The following is a 19,019-nucleotide window of genomic DNA, read 5'->3' as shown; positions in this document are numbered from 1 at the left end:
TGATTTCTGCTGTATAGTGGAGGCCTTGGCAATCATTTAACTTTTCCACTTCAAAAGACGGATTGGTGATGGTATTAAAGAGGGCACGTTCTGCATGGAGCGCTGGGTGTTATACGCAAACAGTGAATCGTGGAACACTACATCAAAAACTAATGATGTAATGTATGGTGATTAACATAACATAATAAAATAAAAAATGTAAAATAAAAAAAGATAGATTGATGGGTGTTTTCAATAGAGTTGTCATTTAAAATTTGTCTTTCACCTCTGTGTGAATAAATTTGATTGAATATGTAGAATGTTGGATAGTATTATTTTCTGAGTTTTTCTTAGATTATGACACAGAGTAAATATGATATCTAAGATATACATATTATATACATTAGGTTGCGATTTGTTAGTGTATTCAAATGGTACAGCTAGGCATATATTCACTAGACTGAATATAATTGGGAGGTTGCAGAGTTGTTGTAGGGGGCTGACTGTAGAGATGCCTGCCATTATCCTAACTCCTGATGTTCATACTCTTATGTGATCTCATCTCCTTAAGGATATGGGAGGCCTGTGATTTACTTTTAGCCAGTAGAACACAGAGAGGTGACAGGACATACATGATTATGGGATTATGTTACAGAAGACCGTAGCACTCATCTTGTAGGAGTCTCTTGCTCTCTGTTGGTTGTTTTGTTGTTAGCCATTTTGGGAAATCCAATATAGAAGGGAACTGTGGGTGGTCTCTAGGAGCTAAAAGCAGCCTCCAATCAAAAGCCAGCAAAAAAAAGGGGGGGTGGTAGGATGGGAATCTTCAGTACCCACCAGGAAATGAATTTTGCCAACGACCTGAATGAAATTGGAAGCAGATCTTTCCTGAGTTGAGTTTCAGATGAGACTACATCCTGGCCAGCACCTTGATTGCAGGTGTGCACAGGACTCAGGTAGGCTGTGCTCAGGTAGGCTATAGGAAAATAAATATGTTTTTTTTTTAAGATTTTATTTATTTATTTGAGTGGGAGAGAGAGAGAGCATGAGTAGGGGGAGGAGCAGAGGGAAAGGCAGAAGCGACTCCCCGCTGAGCAAGAAGCCAGATGTGGGGCTCGAACCCAGGACCCTGGGATCATGACTCGAGTCAAAGGCAGACGTTTAACCAACTGAGCCACCTGGGTACCCCTAAAAATGTGTTTTTTTAAGCAGTTAAGTTTGGGACAGTGTATTTGCACAGCGATAGAAACTAATAGAGATGGCTTGTGAGTAAACTCAAGGATAACTGAAAGATGGACATGTATCCTCCAGCACAATGACTCTGCCTTCCAACAAGGTTCCACTGGGCTCTGGACTGGAGATTGTCACACATGCTAACTCAGTGTCAACAGAGAAAACAAAGTGATTTCTTGCATGCTCCTCACATTTTCTTTTGCAAGGGATATTACTCCAAATAGCAGGTTTGTTTGTGATTAAGATGCTCTTGTCAGAGAAAACTTTTTTTTTTTTAGCATTATCCCAAACAAGTGGCAGCAGGAACTTCTTTATTTAAAGATAGTTAATAATCAGTTAGATGCACTTAGGACAAACATTTCCACGTAAAATGTCACTGTTTGTCTTTTATCATAATTATTTAAAGAAAAATAAACATGTCAACGGAGGCAGATAAGAATACTCTCTGTTAAAATTTCAGCCTGCACTGAGAAGAAAGTTAAATCTAGAGTATAAAAGCAGTAGGGGATTAATTACCATGTGCTATTTGAAGCTTGTTAATATGCCCGTGTGTCCATAAATATCTTGTTTTTCCTTGACTTATGTTTTTCTTCTAACAAATTTAGATGATCAGGATGCTTCCCATGCTTCTTGGGTTCAGCATCATGTTCCTATGATAATTACACAGAAAGTGGGGACCTTTATTTTATCACTGACACCTAAAAAAGGATGATGAGTACATCATCCTTTTGGTGTCATTACCTAGGCGAGGCAGGGAGCAAGTCTGTGCTAATCCCTGAGATGATGAAGACAGCATTAGGATATAGGACGTGGACAGCAGGCTAGGCCAGATGGAATTTACAAAGCACCATGAAAGAGGGCAGCTGGGTGAAAAGGGTAAGGATATGTGATACGTGATACCATATTTACCCACAACTCTGTTCGTTTATACAAGCTATTTCTGCTTTCTGGAATTCCTTTTACTCCATATTTGTTTCAACACCAATAAAAGAAGCTTTTCCTTTAATATTCAGGCATAGTTAATATGTGTTGTCCTGTGGGTCCACAGTACTTTACACCTAAATTCATTAATAAATAATGAATTTGTAATAAATTTGTAACTTTCAGTCTCCCTTCAGTGTAAGGAATATGCAACTTCATGGTTTTAAATCTGTTTTTAGCATGGCATTAAGTAGATATTCAGTAGATATTTAGTTAGTTTTAAAGATTTTATTTATTTGAGAGACAGAGAGAGAGCGTGCACAAGAAGGGGAGCAGCAGAGAGAGAGGGAGAAACAGACTTTGTGCTGAGCAGGGAGACCAATGCAGGGCTCGAACCCAGGAATCCCCCGGATCATGAACTGAGCCCAAGGTAGACGCTTAACTGACTAAGCCACCCAGGTGCCCCCCTCGGTAGATATTTATTTAAAAAAAATGTTTTATTGCTGATTGGGAACGTGTGCAGGAGACAAGAGTTCATACTAGATCAGACTTGGCCACATCATTTTACATATTCTTGAAAACAAATTTTAATACATATACACACACACTACAGTTATACTCAAATTTGTACTTTAAAAAAATATCAGTTTTGAATATCAAATGGTCACATGAGATTTTTTTAAAAACTGGCTTTCTACCTATTTTTTAAAAATATTTATTTATTTAGAGAGCACTCGTGCAAGGGGGAGAGGGGCAGAGGAAGAGGGAAAGAGAGAATCTGCAGCAGACTCCACGCTGAGCATGGAGCTGGACTTGGGGCTTGATCCACGACCCTGAGATCATAACCTGAGCCAAAATCAAGACTCTGATGCTCCACCAATTGAGCTACCCAGGCGCCCCTGTTTTTCTACTTGTTAAGAATGTTTGCGTTCTTATGTGTTTTCTGAAAATGCAAAGGAACATTGTATTTTCCAAAATAAATTCTCTATCACTAATACTTGGTTATAGAATTAAAGACTTCCATATGGAAATCAGAATAATAAAACAATGTTTAAAAAAAGAACTTCTCAAAAATAAGAAAAATATACTGTAGTCTTGTGTGCTTCAGAGAAATAAACAAGAAAATCAGACTTATTCAGCCTTGTATCTAGTGTATAAGTGAAGATTTATTTACTACTTGTATACTAAGATTTTTGAAGTTTATTTTTTAATTAAAATAATGTTTGTGTTTTCTCATAAAGAAATGTATACTCGGTGTCAAAGGAAAATTCAGTAACCCATGAATATTAGCATCTGGAAGTAAGCATTGTTTTCATTGTCATGTATTTATTTTTATATAAATGTAAACAGGGACGCCTGGGTGGCTCAGTTGGTTAAGTGGCTGACTCTTGATTTCTACACAGGTCCTGATCTCAGGGCCCTGGGATTGAGTCACATGTCAGGTTCTGCACTCAGTGGAGAGTCCCCTTGAAGTTTCTGTCTTTTCCTCTCCCTCTGCCCCCCACCCCTGTGATCTCTCTTGCTCTCTCTCTATATATATAAAATAAATAAATAAATCTTTATATACATGTTATCGTTTATCTTTACATAGTAGAGATACTATTGGGCAAACATTGCTTTTTCTCTAACATTATAATATACCATGAATAGTCCTCTATCATTGAATTAAAATATTTATGAAATATTTTCCAGATATTGTTTTTATAAAAGGAATCTGAATGACATTATTTTATTTGTTTGGTGGACTTGTCTCTTTTAAAATCTCAATATATTTGAATAATTTTTAAGAATGAATACATGTGCAAAGACATTGAAATGATACAAAATAACTAGCTTTGTGGGAAAACTTGCTCCTATATTTTGTTAGTTATGACCATTTTGTTAAAAAGTGTCATATATGCAAAATCTTTAAGTATATTGCCAAATAGTCATAGATCTCAAGATTTTTTTCCCCAGGTGTATGCTACATTTAGGATATTGAAAAAATATAAAGGATTATTTCCCCTTGAATAACTCATTTTTAGATTACTCTGCCTATGACAAAATTGATTCAAATTCAATCATTATTTAAACCATTTTTCCTTAATTTTTAAAAATACATTAATTTTCTAAATTCAGTGACAAATTGTCCTGGTTCTGAGACTGAGGAGATTCCCAGGACATAGAATTTCAGTGTTAAAATCAGGATAGTCCCAGGCAAACCAGAACCGCTGATGGACTTATTCCTGTAGGAATGTTTTATGCTTCTCAGTGTTTTGTAGCAGGGTTTGTTCCCTTTTCTACAACTTCTTGTTCCCTCTTCTTCCTGAGCACAGAGCTAGACTCTATTTTCTAGCTCCTCATGCAGTTAAATGCAGCCGTGTATGTTACAGAAGAGAAAGTAATGTGTCCTACATTCAGGATGGCCCACTGAGACCTCCACACGTACTCTTTAAGGCCCCATTTCCCTTTAGCTGACTGGGATGAGGAAGGTCACAGCAACCTTGGAATTCAGATTCTGAGTAGCACCTTGGCCAGCCTGGGTTCCTGAACCACTGTTTACAGCGGGACCTCCCCTCCAACATGGACCCCTACTTTGGGCGGTTGCATTTGAGGAAATAAACTATTGGGTTTGAACCATAATCAGTTCTGGATCAGTATGTTATAGTAGCTAGAGTTAAAATACCCAATCCAATTTTTCACTTAAATAGTGAAAAAATAGTTAAAAATAGTTTAAAATAGTTAAATACTATTTACTCAGTTACAAAGAATATCACTCAGCTCTTTGTGAGGTTTACATCTGGAGAAGGATGATCTGAGATTGTCATATTTTTTTTTCTTTAAGATTTTATTTATTTATTTGAGAGAGAGAGAATGGAAGAGAGAGAGCATGAGAGAGGGAAGAGTCAGAGGGTAAAGCAGACTCCCTGCTGAGCAGGGAGCCCGATGCGGGACTCGATCCCAGGACTCCAGGATCATGACCTGAGCCGAAGGCAGTTGCTTAACCAACTGAGCCACCCAGGCGCCCTGTCATATTTTTTAAAGAAATAAATTGCTGCACTTTGAGAAGGTGATAAGTAGAAGTAAAAAGAAGTAGATAAATAATTGGAATTAGGCCAGAACGCCAAGGTTAAAAGCTCTTCTCTTCTATGTGAGAGAGAGAAAAAAAAATCATAGTGAGATTTTTATTAGTACTAAGAATATGAGCAATTTAATAGCCAGAAATCATTGGTATCTCAGTTTTATGAATTTGTTTTAAGATCACCCTTCACAATTCCATCTGTACATTTTACAACTTGATCATAAAATTATATTTAAAATTCAGTCATTCAGAAAAGAAATTCAACCGTTGCTAAAAGGAAAAGCTTGTTCTCAAAAAGTCTTCGCTGAAGGCCACAGCTACACTAATAGCCACAGGGGGCGCCTGGGTGGCTCAGTGGTTAAAGGCTAGCTGGAGCCCCAGGATGGGTTTCCTGCTCAGCGTGGAGTCTGTTCCAGAATTCTCTCTTTCCCTCTACCTTCCCTCCCGCCCCTCCGCAGTGTGCTCTAAGACATATAAAACTTAAAAAAAAAGATTAATAGTCACCGAAATATGAGGCTTAGGGAAAAAATACTTTCAAAAGGCATAGCCAAAAGGGATGAGTTAGAAAGTTTATTTTCACGTTACTTGAGAAGAATATTTTCTGAAGGTACATTAGTAGGATATAAATTAATAGAAAGATGAACAGCCCAGATGCAACATTTATTCCAAATGAAGTGAAAGGTATGTAGGGGAAGTATGGCTATTTTATATTAACCTTCAGTCTCCATTTTTTATTAAATACAAGATATGAAATTCATATTGAGAAATATAAACCTTCAAAGTTAATAAAATTGGTGTATTTACAAATAATAATTTAAAAAGTAGTTCAATCAATTAATTAACCTGGGATATTTTCATACTGTGATTCCAGTAGTGCCACATTTCTAATCATTCTTTATTTGATGACTATTTTTTATGATTGAAAAAGATATGGATTCAGCTTTTCCTTTAATATCCTTAGAAAGTGCAGGATTTCCTGTTATGAATATAAGCAGTCCAGTGGCTCCATGGTTTTAGAAAGCTTCTCTATTTTGTTTTTATTTTTTCTCTCATCCCTTGTGTATTACCCTTTTCCTGCATGGCTTATCTCCAAATCTCCATTCCAACAGCCTGTGGAAAATAAGTAAGGGAAACAAGATTGTTAGAACAAATAAATAAGCAAAAGAGCACAACTTGGTATTTGGAAAATAAGCACTTGTATATTTATTTCTTCATTTAAATGTGAATAAGCAACAATAGGACAATATAAGGCAAATGAAAAATATACTGCAGCACAATTAATGGTGCAGTAAGGAGAACCACTCCTAGGAAAAATTAAAGAGAATAATACCTCTGAAAAAGAACTAAGATAGAAAATAACAACAACAAGAAGAGTTTTACAGAAGATCTGCTTTGCATTCTCAATAAATACAGGTGATATTGCCTCTATAAAAATAAAACAGTAACATAAGAAGGGAGCAAGCAGAAATGCAAAGACATAAATCTGAGAAGCAGGTTGCAAAGAGAAAAAGAACTTGTTTAATTAAGAACACAATGCAGGGAAATGAAAAATACAATAATGATTATAATTCTCATTGGAGGCCATAAAATCTTTAATGGAAATTGAAGAAATGGGAATAGAAATTTTAGAAGGTAAACTTTATTCATTCTCATAGAATGATTGCAGTAAAAAAAAGACAAATATGAGAAGGGAAGCTAAGGATTGGTGAGGAAAATATCCTAATTACAAATAAAATAGCCCAATAAGTACATAAAACAAACAAATAGATAAAATAAATAGAAGTGAAAATTAAACAAAAATATCTCTATTCTAAAATAACCTGAATCTGTAGGACAAAACTGCTCACCTTATTGTTGGCAAAATTAAGGGACTATGGAAAGATGCTTAGATTTTGAAGATTAAAGAAAAATAATCTCAAATGATCAGGTAAAGAGGTTTAACAAACAAAAGAAACAGAAAAAAAAGAAATAAAGCAGAATTAATTTCCTTTTCTCTATGAAAAATCAAATGCAAGCCAGCAATATTCACAAAAGTTGCTTTTAATATTTGAGAGCAGTACATACTCTAACACAGGTATCTAGCTACTACTTCTCCCTTATCTCTGACTATTCTCCAAAAGATCCTTCAGGTGTAGCAATACCAGCTTCCTTGCAGTTTGAACATGTCACATGTCTTCCAGTCTCATTATCTTTGTATGTTTTTATTAGCTGAATTAGTCTTCCTACAAATAGACATCTGACTCCTTCAGGCCAAACCTTCAGATCTCAGCTCAAATATCACCTTTTGGAAAGGTCTTTTATGACTATCTAGGGGCATCCCCCTGCACTCATCGTTTATTAATTCTGCTTTGTTTTGATTCTTAGGACTTATCAATAACTAGTATCTCATTTAATGTCGTATTTATTTTTTGTTTTTTACAGGGACAAACTTTGTTTTTTTTTTTTTTTAAAGATTTTATTTATTTATTTGAGAGAGAGAGAGAATGAGAGTTAGAAAGCACGAGAGGGAAGAGGGTCAGAGGGAGAAGCAGACTCCCTGCTGAGCAGGAAGCCCGATGTGGGACTCGATCCCAGGACTCCAGGATCATGACCTGAGCCTAAGGCAGTTGCTTAACCAACTGAGCCACCCAGGCGCCCAACAGGGACAAACTTTGAACATTCACAGTTATATCAGAGCATGTAAAACAGTGTCTGGGAAATAGTGGGGCTCAAAAAATCTTAGCTGAATAAACGAATGAACAGAAAATCTGTAGGTGGGGGAATCACACAAATGAGCTTAAATACAGACTCAGAGGATTTGTTCATTTTCTGAGATTAAAAGAAAATAGACGATTTGAAGTTATGCCAGCTTGTAGAATAGATACTACCAAAGAATGCCTGACAAAAATAAGTAAAATTGTGAATAAAAGTAATTTACAACTTGTAAATAAGTCACTAAGCTAGCAGTGTAATGAGGAATCCAAACAAGGATTAGGCTGAAGTGAAAGTAGGAAAGTTAGAGGTTAAAAGATCGTCAAGGTCTGGAGATGTCGAGGTTCTACTGCAATGACACGTTTTTAAACACCTGTATTCATGCAGACATTTTCTGAACAGAAGCAATTAGATATTAATTTTTAAAACAACTAAAAATGCATTTTTAAAACTTAAAAATGCAACTCTAACCACAAATGAAAAACCAGAATGGAAATAAATTATTAAAAATAATAACTGCAAGGGCGCCTGGGTAGCTCAGTTGGTTTGTCTGCCTTCAGCTCAGGTTATGGTCTTGGAGTCCTGGAATCAAGTCTCACATTGGGCTCCCTGCTCAGCGGGGAGTCTACTTCTCCCTCTCCCCCTCCTGCTGGTGCTCTTTCTCTCTCAAATAAATAAAATCTTTAAAATAAATAAATAAAAACAATAACTGCAGAATTATGTTTCAAAGTGTCTGAAAGGTAGATAAAGTTGTATTTAGATGGACATATATAGTTTTCCTTTGAGAAACAAGACCCACAGTAAAATATTCAGCTAAGAGTCCATAATAAGGTATTAACTAAAAGAAAGTGGAATAAAGTCAGACAATAGAAAGAAGGAAATGTCAAAGGTCGAATCTGTAATTAATGAGATCCTCTCTCTCGCTCTCTCAAATAAATAAATAAATCTTTAAAAAAAAATGGGGAGGCGCCTGGGTGGCTCAGTTGGTTAAGCATCTGACTTTTGATTTTGGCTCAGGTCATGATATCAGGGTCCTGGGATCAAGCCCGGAGTTGGGCTCCCTGCTCAGTGGAGAGTTTACTTGTCCCTCTACCCCTCCCCCGGCTTGTGCTCACTCTCTCTGTCTCTCTCTCTCAAATAAATAAATCTTTTTTTTTAAATGAGATTCAAAGCAAATTAAGTCAACAAAGCTTAAAGTTGGTTCTCTGAAACATATAGTAACATGAACTTCTTAAGATTGATCAAAATCAAAAGAGAAAGTAACAAAATATAAATGAAAAAGGAGACAACCATAGAGCTAACAAAAATATAAATTTAGGCCAATAATTTAAATTTTTCAAAAAAATCATTACTTTGAAAAATACTTTCTGAAAGTGACTCAAAAAGATGTTAAAAACACAGAATGCTTTTATAGCCATTAAAGAAAATTACAAGTAGTTAAAAGTCTTCCTGTAATGAAAATAGGTTTAGCTGCTTCACTGGCAAAGTCAATCATTTGAGGGACAGATGCCTTTTACACAAAATCTTAGTAAATAAAAGAAAAGGGAACATCTTTACACTAAAAAAGAGCATTTATACTACACCTATACATATATCCCACTTAATTTTGAAATAACAAAGCCATTTCCTTTCCTTTTAGTCAAAGCAATTTCAGAGATGTGTATGATCTTAACATATCTATGCAACATTGTCATGAGAAGAGAAATATAGTGTATAAAGTTTGAAAAGGAAAAACAAAAATCTCATAATTTTCAAATGATAGGATTATCTATGTAGAAAGTCCAAGATGGTTTAAGGTTTTTTCCTCCAATTATCATATATTTTATTGCCTTTTTAAAATCAGGACTTACAGTAAAACATTGATTAGAAATGGCAATAGTGGCTGTTGCTATCTTACTGTTGCTCTCGTAGGGAAACCTTTCAAAATTTTGTCTTTAAGTACAATGTTTGTTTTAGTTTTTATTTAAGATATCTTTTATCAGATATTATACTTTATTTTTTTAGTATGGTAGTTTTGTTTTTAGTGAATCAGCATTTCATCAAATGATTTTTCTGTATCTAATAAGATGTTTATAAGATTTTTATCTTTATCCTGTTAATATCATGCATTAAATATTTTTGTTTTCTATTTTAAAACTGCTTTTCTTGGGCACCTGGGTGGCTCAGTCAGTAAGCGTCTGCCTTCATTTCTGGTCATGATCCCAGGGTGCTGGGATCGAGCCCCGCATCGGGCTCTCAGCTCAGCGGGAAGCCTGCTTCTCCCTCTCCCGCTCCCCCTGCTTGTGTTCCCTCTCCTGCTGCCTCTCTCCCTGTCAAATAAATAAATAAAATCTTAAAAAAAAGTAAAACTGCTTTGCTTTTCATTAGATAGTAAAGTTGAACATGCAATTTAATGTAAATATAAACTAGTAAATACATCCTGGGCAAAATGATTATGCCCCTGTCCCTGGAGACATGTACAGGACTGCTCATTGAAGTACTGTCCATAATTGCCAAAAAAAAAAAAAAAAAGAAAAAGAAAATTGGTAAACAATTCATCATCTATCAAAAAGTACAGTGGAAAAACCCAATTTTGTTATACAATGAAGCACTAAAATGTATGGACTTCAGCTACATATGTAGAAATGGAGAAATTGCAAAAAAATTAAACAAAACAGGTAAATTGCTGAACAATACTTATACTATGATTCATTTTTATAATTTTTAATGATAGTGCTATTAACCATGTAGGTAGTAAAATTATGAAGAGATGCAATAGGATTGGCAAACTATTTGTGATAATGGTTCCTTTTGAGAGGTAGGATATGTAATGCTTTGGGGGTGAGATACAGAGGGTTATGACATGTATTGGGAATATGCTACTTCTTAAGCTGGGTATATATGAGTGTTGGTTTTATTATAAGTCTTTGAATTGTTCTACATTTATATAGTTTTTTAAATTAATATATACCACAATAAAGACTTTAAAATAATAAATGTATTACTATATAGCTGACTGTAGTAAAACTTTATTTCAATTAGAAAATAAAACGATTCTGTAGAAAACTAGTATTTTAAAAATAGACATATCTTCTCTGAAACAATCTGCTCTTATGGTTTTTTTTGACATTTTATCACAGATTTTCATTATGTATTTTTTTATTTTTAACTTGCTCTTGCTGGTCTTTTTTTTAAAGATTTTTATTTATTTGTCAGAGAGAGAGAGCACAAGCAGGGGGAGCAGCAGAGGGAGAGGGAGAAGCAGGCTCCTCACTGAGCAAGTAGCCCGATGTGGGACTCGATCCCAGGACCCTGGGATCATGACCTGAGGCGAAGGCAGACACTTAATGACTGAGCCACCCAGGTGTCCCGCTCTTGCTGGTCTTTTCCACCAATTTTAGGCTTCTTGATGGAGAAAGTGTAAAACACATGTAGCATATTGTCCGGCAAACAGTATTTGCTCAACATACATTTGTTAATGGGCTAATGCATTAAATAATAGTGAAATGCAAGTGGAGATATTACTAGATCTATCTGTATTTATATAAGATATATGTATCTATATAAGATATATACCTGTATATATCTATATAAGGCTCTGTTTATATTGAGCCTTACACCTAATTATTTAGGGATACTTAATTTTTCTCTAAACCAAGGACAGATATGATATAAACCAATTGTACTAAGTCCTTTAGCCACAAAATGAGCAACAATAAAAAAATTCAAAAAAATTTTAAGAATAAACTAGAAAGTATAAGCTTATTTGGCTGACATTTTGCAGCTGCATTTCATAGTTCTCTTTGAATTATAGCCCAATTTAAAGGAGACATTAGCTTTCTGCAATGTCTGCAAAAATGTCTTTCTGCCATAAAACATTAAAACATCCCACATTTTCCTGGGGGAAATATTATTTCTCAATTTGTTATTGCAATAACGGAGACCATAGCTGTGAATGATAATCTCAGAATAGGGAATAAAATTACTGATACTTTTTTTTCCTATAATGATAAATGCTCACCAGTAGAGTGGTTTTATTCCTTTTCAAAAGAAGAATCAACTTGTTCCACTGCTTATCTTTGTCAGAAATATTCATATGGCCTTTGAGCATATACTATAATTTCAGTTTAGAACCTCAATGAAAAACTCAGAGCTTTAGTTAGCTGCCAGTGATTAAACAATGATACATTTTCAGAAAGGTTATCTCCAAGTGCATTTAGGGGTTTTGCATTAAGGGGTTCTTCATTCTCCTTCATTAATTCTGTAAAGGACCAACCACTATCAGGTATACTTTGCAACTTCCCTCTTTGCTTTTCAGCAAATAATGAATTTAGTTACTATGGCATTGAGTTGTCAAGAATCTTTTTTTTAAGACTTTATTTTTATTTATGAGAGAGAGAATGAATGAATGAATAAGCAGGGGAGGTGGCAGAGGGAGAAAGAGAAGCAGACTCCCCACTGAGCAGGAAGCTGGATGCAGATTCAATCTCAGGACCCTGAGATCATGAGCTGAGCCTAGGGCAGACTCTTAACCAACTGAGCCACCCAGGCACCCCTAGTTGCCAAGAATCTTAAAGCTACTTGCAACTGCCACATTAACATCAATATTGGTAAGAATGAAAAGTTAAACATAAATACAACTGACCACATTAAGCTACTTATGTACAGCTGACCCTTAAATAACAGGGGGTTAGGGACACCAAGCCCCCCATGTAGTTGGATTGGATTCTTTGTGTAACTTTTGACTTCCCCAAAACTTAATAGCCTACTGTTGACTGTAAGCCTTAGATACCACACCATAAATAGTCAATTATCACAGATTTTGTATGTTCTATGTATTATATACTGTGTTCTTACAATAAAGTAAGCTAGAGAAAAAATGTTATTAAAAATCATAAGGAAGAGAAAATACATTTATGGTTTTGTACTGTATTTATTGAAAAAAAAATCCATGTATAAGTGTCCCCACATAGTTCAAGGCCCTGTTGTTGAAGAGTCAACTCTGTTTCCTGAATATACTGAAGATTTGGTGTTGTTAGTGTTTTTATATCATAAGGCACTGCCTGCAAATTGTATCCCATCCTCAACAAAGGCTCCCTGAATTATAAAATGCAAAGAGAGTTATCTCCACCGTTAATAGTATTAGACACTGAGTGGTAACCCAGTTGAGCCTACATGAGGAGGTAGAGAACGGGTATCTAATGAACTAGTAGTGCACACTCCCTCTGCCCACTACTCCTCTTGCTTGAGTTGATCCAGTATCTAAGTTTTCAAGTATTTATTAGGGGCCAACCAAGGAAGACATGGTGGTATTGGTATCTAAGCATTTCCTCCCAAGTAGATCTGATTCTTTGCATGGGAAACTTTAAATATAGGCTAAGAGAACTATAAAAGCATTTAAGGGACCTGTGTGGCTTAGCTGGTTAAACATCCAACTCTTGATTTCAGCTCGGGTCATGATCCCAGGGTTGTGAGATTGAGCCCTGTGTCAGGCTCTGCACTGGGGATGGAGCCTGTTTAAGATTCTCCCTATCCCTCCCTGTTCCCCTCCTCCACCTCTGCTTTGCACACACTCTCTGTCTAAAAAAAAAAAAAAAAAAAGAGAGAGATCATAAAAAGCACTTAAGACTCCAGGGCACCAAGAGATCTATTTGAGAGTCCAAAAGATTAAACAGAATTCATTGACATCTCAATATCTTGCAGGATTTTTAATTCTTGGTCCACCTAAGCAAATACTTCCCCGATTGTCTTGCAGGCATCTGACAACAAAATGGTCAGAAGATAGTAAGAGGACAAAAGCAAACTTTGCCCTAAGAGCTTCTATTCATCAACCTGAGCCTCCTGAGAGGAATAGCTAACAGAGTAGAGGTTATATGTATCTGGTTAGAGCTGAGATCTTGCATAAATGCAGATGTGAGTTATTAGTTAATTTGAGCATTGATGGTTATATGAGCTCTTTGTACCTACAGATTGTCGTGGCCTAAAGAAATTTGTGTTGCACTCATTATTTATATCCATATTCATATTCAAATGTTATAAATTCAGGCTATAGTAATTTAAATTGTAGGATAATTGGTTAGAGTTAAATTTTACTACAGTTTAAATATACTGTTTCTCTGTGAATGATGAAAATTGATAATGTAGTTCAGATGTTGGTTATTGGGAGAATTTAAACAAATTTCCTTCATTACACTCAAGCATTTTATTTTATACATTTTGAAAGTTGCAGAATATTTCAAACATAAAAAAAGGACAGAAGAAATTTTAAAAACACCTCTGCACTCATGCAGTTTTGCATGTTTATGTATGTATGTATTTATTTATTTATTTATATATTATGTATATATTTACTTGAGATCTATTTTTAAAACAATAAAAATAGAGATTCCATTAAACAAAATAGTCTGTTTTTTTTCATTTTTTTCTCCCCAGAGGCAACTACCATCTTAAAGTTATTAAGCTTCTTTGTAGCCTCTTTTTATGCCATCCATATTCCTATGTGTCCACACATGATATACACTATTGCCATATATATTTAAAAAATTACATTGCATGCATAGAACTTATTTATTTTATAACTGGAAGTTTGTACTTTTGACCACCTTCCTCCAAGCCCCTCTACCCCACTTTAAGCCATTGGTAGCCACAATTTCTGATTTCTTTTTCTATGAGTTGGGTTTTTGTTTTGTTTTTAGGTTCCACATATAAGTGAGATAGATCATACTGTATTAGTCTTTCTCTGTCTGACTTCTTTCACTTAGCATAATGTCTTCAAGATTCATCCATATTGTCACAAATGGTAGAATTTCCTCTTTTTGTGGCTGAGTAATATTCTACTGTATATATATACCACTTCTTTATCCATTCATCTATTGATGGACACTTAGATTGTTTCCAAGTCTTAGCTATTGATAATAATGCTGCTATGAACATGGTGGTGCAGATAGCTTTTCAAGTTATTCTGCCTATGTTTTCATTTATTTTGGATATATTCCCAGAAGTGGAATTGCTAGATCATATGATAGTTCCATTTTTAATTTTTCGAGGATCCTCCATCCCATTTTCCACAGTGGCTGTACCAGTTTGCAATCCCACCAACAGTGCATTGGAATTCCCTTTTTTTCCATATACCTGCCAGCATTTGTTATTTCTTGTCCTTTTGAGATGGATATTCTTATAGGCAGGAAATGATATCCCATTGTGGTTTTAATTTGCATTTCCATAATGATTAGTGATGTTGAGCCTCTTTTCACATACCTGCCAGCCTTCTGTATGTCTGTTTTGGAGAAATGTCTATTCAGATCCTTGGCTCATTTAATTGTTGAGTTGTATGACTTCTTTATATGTTTTGGCTATTAACCCTTTACCAGATACATGGCTTGCCAATATCCTTCCCCATTCGCTTGACAGTTTGGCTTCTTTTGCTGTGTGGAAGCTTTTTAATTTGATGTAGTACCACTGGTTTATTTTCTATTTTGTTGCTTGTGCTTTAGGTATCCTATCCAAAAATTGGTACCAAAATCCATGTCAAGGAGCTGTTTTCTTCTCCTGCTCTTTTGTCTGAAGGCATTTTATGTCTGTGGAACAGTGTTCCATTCTTGCTTTTTTATCTGAGGACTTTTTCTGTCTTTGGAAATGCACTCAACTCATCCATAACAGGCCAGAAGTGCAGAAGAGTTAATACCCCTGGAGCAACTCTAAACAAATGAGAGATTGGTGGAAAACATGAGGTTAATACATCCAACCATGATTTCATAGTCATTATTTCCAGAAGGAGAGCACATAGTTAATGGATTTAAAGAAAAATATCAACCAAATGATATACAGGAGGATCACAGATAAAGCAAAATTCACAAAACTAGTTTGTGTGAACAATCTAAGAGCCCAAAAAGGAGTTTAAGGCATGGAGGGGAAACCTGTTCAAGGATTAAGGTTCTGAATTATGCTGAGTCCCTCTTTAATTGCTGTCTCTCATTTTCCTATTGATGTATTCATACCACAAGTATTCGTTGATTCTGAGTTATATTTCACAACATCTTTGAGCATTCCTAGAAGAAATAAACAGAGTTGGCCACAACAGTGACACACTCATTTCCATACTGTTACACACTGTTTTTTGTTGCTATTTTTGTTTTCTTTCCTTTAGTCCTTTCTCATTTTCCACATTTTCTTCTTCTTGTGCTTATCTTATAAATTACTTACCCCAAATCTTTGTCTGATGATATACTTTTGGGGGGTACCCCAGACCAAGACACGTGATCTAAAATGCCTTCTATGCACTTAACCTACTTTTATTTCTCGCCATTTATTTTTAGTCCAGGCACATAAACAGCAACCACACTGAGGTCTCTGATATTCTGGAACAGGTGTTAGTAATTCCCATCTCTGTACTTTTGCCTGATCTCACTTATGGTCTTCATAGCCCAGTGTATGACTTACCTGTCAGGGGACGAGGCAGGCCCCCACCCACATGCCTGTGTCTGTGCTTTGGTTATTACCTCTTGCCTGAAATGCCCCTTACCATTGCCTTTGAAGTTCTGTTTCAGTATTTCACTTCACTGTATTCTCAAAGCTGTGTTATCATCTTCCCAAAACTTCCATATTACTTTGTCAAATTTAGGACTTACCACAGTGTTTTGGCTCAATATACTATCATTCCGTTACACATCTGTGCTTCTCAGTAAGTTGTGAATTCCTTGAGAGCACAAACTGTGTCTGTAGGTATTCTTTATAGTTATAAGTGTATTGATAGCTGCGCAATAACCAATAATAATCTAATCAAACTAAATATCTGTTCTGAAGATATATATTTTTTTAAATATTTTATTTGAGAGAGTGAGAGAGAGAGAGTGAGTGCACATGAGGGCAGGAAAGAGCAGAGGGAGAAGGAAAAGCAGACTCCCCACTGCTCACTGAGCAGGGAGCCAGACATGGGGCTTCTCAGGATCCCAAGATCATGACCTGAGCTGGAGGCAGACGCTTAACCAACTGAGCCACCCAGGCACCCCAGTTCTGAAGATATTTTTAATAGTTTTGTAAGCTAGCTTTAATTTCCTAAACAGACTTGGTAAATAAATTTAATTACAATTTTTAAATTTAATATTGTTACTTGTCTTAATTATTCTGAAAAAAGTGACATACGGTAAAATGTAAATCATATTATTTGCATAGTAAGCAAGTGTGATAGACTGAAACATTGTCTATAATTGTTCATCTTTACCAATATCCATACCTTTGTTTTTGCTTCATCATATGGACAGCATTCTCCCTCATTTCTAGATTGTGGATTTAACTGTGTTATTTGTTTGGGACAAAGATATATGTATGAAAATGACAATGAACCATTGATGAATCAAGATCATAAGGGAACTCTTATGAGTCTATTTCTTTTTTTGTGTGTGTATGCCTCTAAGGTTACCACGGGAACAGCTTCCCTTGGGTATCCCTTCAGCTTCAGACCCAGAATGATGAAAATGGTGAAGACCAAAGCCATTTAGTAGAACTATATTCTGGAGAAGGGAACCACCAGCTGGGAGCAGAATGTCAGATTTTACCACCATTAGAAATTCTAATAGATTTTATCATGTAAGAAATATGAGTCTAAAAAATGGCATGATAAAGGAGTAAGTTCATTGTTAATGCCACATTCCCTAATTTTATTATTTTTGTCAATTTTGTTTGATTAATTAAACTGTCTATAGGTTCAGATAAGTGCTAGCCAGGTCATGTTTTCACTAAGTTTTTACAAAGAGCCTCAAAAAAGATGAATTATCAGCTTTAATGACTCCATCTTCCAGTTACAATCAACAACAACAATAATATTTAAAAAGCTCTAGATATCAAAAGGGAGAGGTTTCATTGACTCACAGTTATAGGTTTATCACATAACCAGCTGTATTCCATTCAAACAATTCAGACATGCCTCTGGCACTGGAAAACTAATTACACTCTTTTTTTTACACTTAATAAGTCCCATAAATCATAATGTTTAATTTTGTGGCATGCTATTCCATCTTATACATGATGGAAAGAAAGGTAGCTTTCCTTTGGTGGGAAAATAACATAACTATTACTAGTAAATAAGAGAGACACTGGTCTATACATGCACATTATTAGATTAGTTCATTGTTTTGGCCACTTGTGGTTAATATTAAAGCCTTGAGTCTTTGTTTTTCTGGTCCACTTCTTTATTAAAACTAGAATGTAACCATAATTCAAAGGTGGAACCATAGCAAGACTTAAGACAGTTACACCTATTTCAAACCAAACAGTTCTGTTCAAGTTGGTCTCTGTAGGCTAATTCCTGCATTTCAAAATAAGACAAGGAAGGCCTTGGAAACTTAGCTGGGAGAGAATGGCAGCTTTTAAAAATCTCTGTGAAAGAGGCTGAGAATGCAGTTTGCTGCTGTTTGAGTTTCATATAGATTTGAAAGATAGAATTGTAGACAGTTATTGAGGAATTTCAAAACTTGTTAGTGGAGATCTAGGAATATTTTTATTTTTCGCACCTTTTATTATTATCCATATTCTCTACTTTGAAAAAATATCTATAAATATACCAAAATTGTTAATTAAAACATTTTATTACCAAAAGACAAACTATTTAGGATCATGGTGTCTCAGGGTTGGAGAACATATAAAATATTATTTCTTAAGCTTTTCCTTCACTCCTGGATTTTGGGAGTCAGCAAACTACACAGCCTGAAGACCAAATCTAGACTGCCACCTTTCAGTAATGTTTTATGGGAACACAACCGCACCTGTCTGTATATTGTCTCTGGCGGCTTTTGCACCTCAGTGACAGAGGGGAGGAGTTGCACCAGACGCTGAATGTGCTACAAAGCCTAAGGTATTTACTACCTAACCCTTTACAGAATATGTTTACTGAATCCTGCTATATTCAGTAATATTCAATATGCATGCTTACTGTGGTGGAATGGTACACAGTACAATGAATAAAATGAGAAAATTGGATATTTAGAGAATTAAAATGGTTGCTTAAAATATATAGTCAACTAAGGACAATTCGAGTACTCAACTGATACTGCATTGTTCTGAATTCAGTGTTTTTTCTCTACTTCAAGAAATTGAGACATGTCTCATTAAGCTGCAGGACCTAGACATCATTTATAAATAAGGCACTTATGAAAAAAAT

This window comes from Eumetopias jubatus, unplaced genomic scaffold (genome assembly GCF_037043125.1).
Source record: "Eumetopias jubatus isolate StellerSeaLion01/CBP00866 unplaced genomic scaffold, mEumJub1_p1.0 scaffold_15, whole genome shotgun sequence".
Lineage (NCBI taxonomy): Eukaryota > Metazoa > Chordata > Mammalia > Carnivora > Otariidae > Eumetopias > Eumetopias jubatus.
The sequence above is the reverse complement of the archived record's forward strand: the minus strand, read 5'-3'. Positions refer to the sequence as shown.